Below are 7,147 nucleotides of genomic sequence, written 5' to 3'. Positions count from 1 at the left end.
GGTAGCTACACTGTGGTGAGCATAGGGTGATGTACAGAGAAGCTGAATCACTATGTTGCACACGTGAAACTAATGTAACATGGTGTGTCATGATACTCAAAACAAAATAATGGTATGATAAATACAAATACCTTTATAATCACATTAAGTGTAAGTGGATTAAATTTGCCATTTGAAATTCAAAGATTGACATTTTTACACAATCCAGCTGAATGCTTTTTAAAATAAGAAACATGTGAGGTGCCTGGGTGGCTTAGCGGTTGAGCATCTGCCTCCAGCTCATGGTATGATCCCAGGGTCCCGGGATTGAGTCCCATATCAAGCTCCGGGCATGAAGCCTGCTTCTCCCTCTGCCTCCGTCTCTGCCTCTCTCTTTCTGTGTCTCTCATGAATAAATAAATAAAATCTTAAAAAGAAAATGCCTATAGCACAATGACAAAGTTTGAAAAACGAGAATGAATAAAATACACTCGGCATATGCTGTGCACTATGTAGCTGGTGTGGCTATATAAACATCAAATAAATGACACTCTAAGATTTAAAAAAAATATTAGAAATACATTGCTTTTGGGGGCACCTAGGTGGCTTAGTTGGTTAAGTGTCTGCCTTCAACACAGGTCATGATCTGAGGGATCCAGCCCTGTGTCAGGCTGCCTGCTCAGAGGGGAGTCTGCTTTTTCCTCTCTCTCTCTGCCCTTAGCCCCTGCTTGTGCTCTCTCCCTCTCTCTCTCTCAAATAAATTGTAAAAAGATATTTTAAAAAAGATATGCAGTGCTTTGACATACTAAATATTGATCCGCCATATGTAATATATAATAATGAACTCAATCATCATATATAATACTTATATAAATTAAAAACATAATGCATCTAATAACATCACCAAAAAAAACAGAAACAAAAATTAACAGAATTATGAGAAATCAACATATCATCTTATGTAATATATGAAAAATAGTGAAGAATTTGTGGTTTTGATTTTTTCTGTTAAATTATTTTTATTTCTATTTACCTAATGTTGTATAAGAAAACACCTTGAATCTTAGCAACTTCAAGCAACAATGTTTATTTTTCTCTTGAATCTACTAATTGAGCAGACTTAGTAGGGACAGTTGTCACTGCTCTACTTAACCTCATGTGAAATGGCTCAAAGGCTGGAGATCACCTGAAGGCTTGACAGCTGATGTTGTCTGGCAGCTGATGGTCACTCAACTAAGACTGCAGTTTTGTCAAAACACATATTTGTGGCCACTAAATGTGGCCTAAAATTCTTCTTGACGTGATTGTTGGGTTCCAAGGGTGAACATTTAGAGAAAGAGTTGGCGTGGGGAGAGGGCCAGGTAGAAGCTATATCACCTTTATGATCTGGCCTTGAAAGTTATACAGCATCACTTCCACTGCATTCTGCAAGACAGTCACAAAGACCTGCCTAAATTTAAGTGAAAGCAAACAAACTCTACCTCTTGATTAAGTGGCTAGGTTCGAGAAGAGAATATAGAACTGGAAATTTTGCTGCGCCCTCTTTTTTAAAAACTGCAATATATGCCATACTCTTGCACTAGAAATACAAAGGGAAAAAGCATCTTATCAATTTGACAAATAATTACTTATCTACTCTATCTACCTATCTTACTTTAAAATAAGTATTTTGGCTAACCAGAGGTTTCATTGCCATCTATACCCAGTTCTCTTTTAAAACATAAATCAAGTTTAGAACTGTAAGACTTGTTAGGCCACCTAAAACTTATTATCTAAAGTAATTACCTATTATCAGAAGCAATACTGTCTTCATTGATAGGTGGAAGAAGTTGAAAAATTGCAATTGGACTAGGAAACAAATGAGGCCTGTTTTATAATTGCTTTGCATGGAGTTTGCTCTAGCTGTTAAAAACCCCAGACTAGTATACAAGTTGGGTCAGATCCTAATATTCTCTACAAAACACTTATACATTTGAAGTTCAATGAGGGAATAAGTTATTACTTATTTTCAAAATCACATTTTTCTTAGTAAATGGGAAAAATGTTAATATACAATCATACTGAGATTCTATTAACTATGGGCCCAGAAAAACTAGTTTTTTGTTTCTTCATATGTTTTCACTTTACTTGCCTTTCTCCAAGGGATAACATCTGTAGGTGATAGCCCCTGTATTTTGATTCGTTTCAGATCATAATCCCAATGATAGCAGCTCTATATTGACTTTTGAGTTTCCTCCATGACATCCATTGGAGTGTACTCCTTTTGAGTACTCCATATGAGCTTAAAAATGATCACAATAATTTACTAAAAGCTCATACTGGAAAATGAAACATGAAAAAAATAATAAGGATACAGAAGTTTGGAACAATACAATTAACAAGTTTCCACTAAATGTACATGTCTATTTTTTTCTAATTATTTGAGAAATGTATTATAAGTTAGATAGAAGACTTATGAAAACTAGTATTAGGCCATACAGTAATAAACCATTATCATTAAAATATGTCTTCTACTAGATTTTTCTTAAGTGCATTATAGTTTTTGTTGCTACAGGTAATTTTAATATAAATTTTATTTTATAATTGTTTTGCTATGTAGGAATGTGCTTTTATATACTAATTTACATTAAGGTAACTTACTGAACCCTTTTGTTACTTCTAAGAATATATCTGTGATTTCTCTCTAGGTTCAGTTGCACAAGGACTATGTGGACTTCTGGAAAAGAAAAGTGGGGATGTAAGGATTGTTGGAACCAATTCTGACTTTCTTGGTAGAGAGTGGACGTTCTGTTCTAGAGTTCTTATACTCAGTGCTTAGTTTGGTGGTACAGTCTCCAGGCCATCTCCTTGGCCCTCACTTGCATTACTCAAAGCATGGCCACGACTAGAGGCTCACACTCCAGTGAGCCATTCTAAATGCATTCAGTAGGATAACATTAAGGGTTACGAATAGCTCTTATAAAGCAAAGACTCATTATGTGGAAAACCTCTTTTTGAGAGAAAAAATCAATCATTACCCACTTAGGTAATTGCCATTAATAAATTGCTTTTTAATCCACTCACTCCTAAATTTAATAGGTGTAAATGCTTGATGACATATTTGTTTAGTATTTTTCTTTGATTGCTCATATTTACTATCATAAATATCTATGGCATTTTATCTAGGGATTATATTGAATATTCCCAAATAAGCAAAGCCTCTAGTTAAATATTCTATACTTGTATATTGATTCCTCAAGTAGTATTAAAAATACCAGTGGACTATACAGCTGTTTACTTTGTAGGATTTGAGAGATATTTTGAAGGCACCCCTGGTTCTACCTGAAAATATAGTTTCCAGTGATAAGAACCTAAAATCCTACTATTAAATTCAAAAATTATTGTAAAAAGATAATAATAATTCAGGGATATCATGATCATACACTATCTAAAATTGCCCATATTTTAGCCTGTCCTATTATTCTCAAAAAGTAACAAACCTACCCTGAAATCAAGCTCACAAAACACCTCCTAAATAGAGGTAATACAAAAATCATTTATCAAACAGATCTAGCATTTGATTCACAATTTAAGGAGGTCCTAGGTCATGTCAACACCTTTCTGTTATGAATGTCTTATGTTGAATTAGATGTTTATGACTATGAGACAAAGACCTTATGGAAATGAGACATGAAATATGGACAAGCATGGTGAGGGATGTGAAGTCACTGTGAATACGTTCATAAATGGAGAGGCTGGGATGGAGAATGTATGCAAGAATGATGCAAGGAAATACACTCATACTCATGTTGTCTGAGGACGGATTCTATATGAACTCTAAGCAAAATAAAATGTATCCTGAGTATCATACTCATCAATTTTCTTTTAAGCAATTGAATATATTTTCTTATTGTTAACTTGTATAATAATATTTCAAAAATTTATCTTTAGGAATAAAATTTGAAGTCCAAAAAGAGATAGGTAATAAGATTTTAGAAGTCATGAGAGGCCTAATTCCAGACACAAGTCTAGGTGTGGGGAAAGGAAGTAAATGTATTTCTATACTAGTTGGGTAAATACTAGTTAGATAAACACACTCTAATAAATATATGAGTCTGGGCCTTAGTTTTCTCCTCTAATAAAATTACACTCATCAATTTTACCCATTTTTCAGGAAGACTGTTAAGTTGGTGATTTGGGATGTTTTGAGAGGAAATCATATATTCATTCATTCATCAGGGCCTTTTTGAATGCTTGTAATATACCACCACTTGGAATACGAAGGATAAAATCTTGGCGGCTTTCATAAAGCTCACATTCTATTAAGGGTGAACAGAAAATAAATATATAATATTTACTCCAGATGACAATAAGTGTTTAAAACACACACACATGAAAACTAAATCAGTGTGGTATTATAGTCTAGGGTTCTGTTCTACCAAAAGTGGTCATGAAGTCATCTCTGCAAGGAGCCATCTGAGTAGGGATGTGGATGTGAAGGAGGCAAGCTAGTGACTGAGCTGGTTACCTTGGGAGAGAGTAATTTAGGCAAAGCAACATACCAGGACAAGTGTTCCAAGACTGAAAGTGAGAATGGCATATGCAAAGGACACCAAAGAAGATAGCATGGTTGAAAGAAGTGAGTAAGAGGAAGAAGAAAGAGAAATAACGTTGTCCAGAACTCATAGGCTCTTACTCTGAGTTACACTGCAAACCATGGGAGAGTCTTAGAAGGAGAGGAGTGTGGTCTTATTTAAGTGTTAGCAGGATCACTCAGGCAGCTGTATTGAGGAGTAACCTGGGGTTGGAATGGCATGGGTGGAATTGAGGAACCTGTCCTATTGTAATAACCTGGGTGAATTATCAGGGTGAGCGTGAATAGGATGGTGATGGTGAAAATGGTGAAAAGGGGTCAGTTAGCTTGGGTTCTGTTTTAGAGAGCGAACAGGACTTGTTGATGGATTGAATATGGAATATAGAGGAGTCAAAGATGGCTCGAAAGTTATCATTACATTTTTTTAAAGGTTTTATTTATTTATTCACGAAACATGGAGAGAGAGAGGCAGAGACACAGGCAAAGGGAGAATCAGGCTCCCTGCAAGGTGCCTGATGCAGGACTGGATGCCTAGACCCCAGGATCATGCCCTGAGCCAAAGGCAGATGCTCAACTGCTGAGCTGCCCAGGCATCCCTACATTTTTTAAATAGTACAAAAAAAATGGAAAAATAGGTAAATGTACAACCCTGAAGTGTTTTGTTTCTTCCCTCTTTGGTTTAGATCAGTGGTTCTCAAACTTGGGTGTTTAGCAGAATTATCTAGAAAGCTAGCAGAGAATGCAGAGGCCAGCATACTGATGCAGTATAAACCTGAGCCTCTGTATTTTGCCAAGTTTCTCATGCTTGAGTTTAAGAACCACTGCTTTAGATAAAGATAATGTTTTCAGGATATTTACTAACAGCTAAAGTCTTTTTTCAGCAAAAGCCAAAAAATAAATGAGAGATTTACTTATATTCATTCTATGACTAGGGACTGTTTTAAAATATAAGTTATTTAGCATTTACTGAGTAGAAAATGAATCTCGTTAAATTAATGATAGAATTTTCTTTCTGATATTTTTTTTTTCTGCTTAGACTGAATTCCCAAACCAACTAACTTCTCTGGTTTTCCTGTTGTGTCTGAAAACTGCATTTATTCTAGGTGCCTGTTGCCCGTAACCAGGCAGGTGAGTGTGTTTTCTCTTAGTGTTTCCACACACAGAGGAAGGAATATTTGCTGGCACAATGGAACACAGTGCTAATAGTTTCTGCTTTGCTACACTCACCCCCTTGCTCTTGGGGCTTTAAATTTCACATTGTGCCCTCATTCTTCCAACAGAGGAAATTGTACCACCCACAGGGATCATGCTGTGTTTTCAAATCCTAGAGGTAATGCAACAATGGTCATTCCTGGAAATGGGGAAACCGAGAGCGAGGAAAACAGTTCTTATATCTGGGTCATCCCAGCTGCTGCTGGCTTAAGAAACAGGCGCAAGAAACCCAGGCATTTAGGACCTCTGGTTTGTACCTGTTCCCTCTCACACAGCAGGCAGCCTCTGTGTGGCTCAGAGGGTGCCTGATGAGATGCAGTGGAGTGTTGGGACCTTCAGGAGAGAGAACGGAACGTGGAGATAAAATATTGGACAAAAATGCAAATGAAGTAAAGGTAATGGCCAGCATTACCAGGCTCCGTTGCTTTCAATAACACAGATGCTTTCAAGAAGATGAATTTCTAGGACAAGCGACAGAACAGATACAATCTAATTGACAGAACTGTTATGGACAACTGATTCTATTATTTTCAATAGGCTGAATCAGAGAATCTGTACAAACATAGTCATACCTTGTTATAATATTCAAAAGAGAGAAATGTATAGAAAAAAGCCTGAATTTAACTTTTTCATATTCTTTCACATAAATATCAAAAGATGCAAAGTTTCAAAATGACCCAAAGTATAAACCTGAATAATAGAATCCGTGTAATGTTAATTAATTTAGTTAACATCATTGACACTTAAAGGAAAAATCAAAAGCAAAATCTTCTCAATCTGCTAGCCGTCTTTCATTCATTAATCTTCCAAACAACACCACTTCCTTAAAATTCATTCATCACTCACATGTACAAAATTATCTGAAAGCACATATTTTAAAAAATGTTTACAACCGATTTCCATAAACTGCTGCAACATATGTTATCTTACTAGATCTTAATATATTGTTAAGTACTTGTAACATTTTATTTAAGTTTGTTGGCTCAATTATATAAAAAATACTTTTTCTTTCATTTTAAAACCAATTTTCTGAAGTAAAATTTTTTTCTCAGTTTTAAACCAGGGAGAGAAATATATGTTAAGAGATTGTAAAAATATTTCTAAAGCTATAAATATCTATTTTAACTTTTTCCATATTTATGATTTTAGAAGCAAGCAACCAATGAGAAAAATCATTGAATAATATCTGCATTTTAGATTCCTTACCTGTTAAGTCCTTCTCTAAAAAAATATATATAGGAACATTATGGAGCCCATTAAAATTCTTAAGAGAAATGTGCCTCGTTAATGTAGGGTTACCAGCTTTTTAAAAAAAAAAACTGAGTTAGACATCATAGAGTTTTAGACACATGCTGTACTTGGAAGTCCCCAAAATTAGAACTG

This window comes from Canis lupus, chromosome 32 (assembly GCF_011100685.1).
Source record: "Canis lupus familiaris isolate Mischka breed German Shepherd chromosome 32, alternate assembly UU_Cfam_GSD_1.0, whole genome shotgun sequence".
Lineage (NCBI taxonomy): Eukaryota > Metazoa > Chordata > Mammalia > Carnivora > Canidae > Canis > Canis lupus.
Note: the sequence above shows the minus strand (reverse complement) of the source record.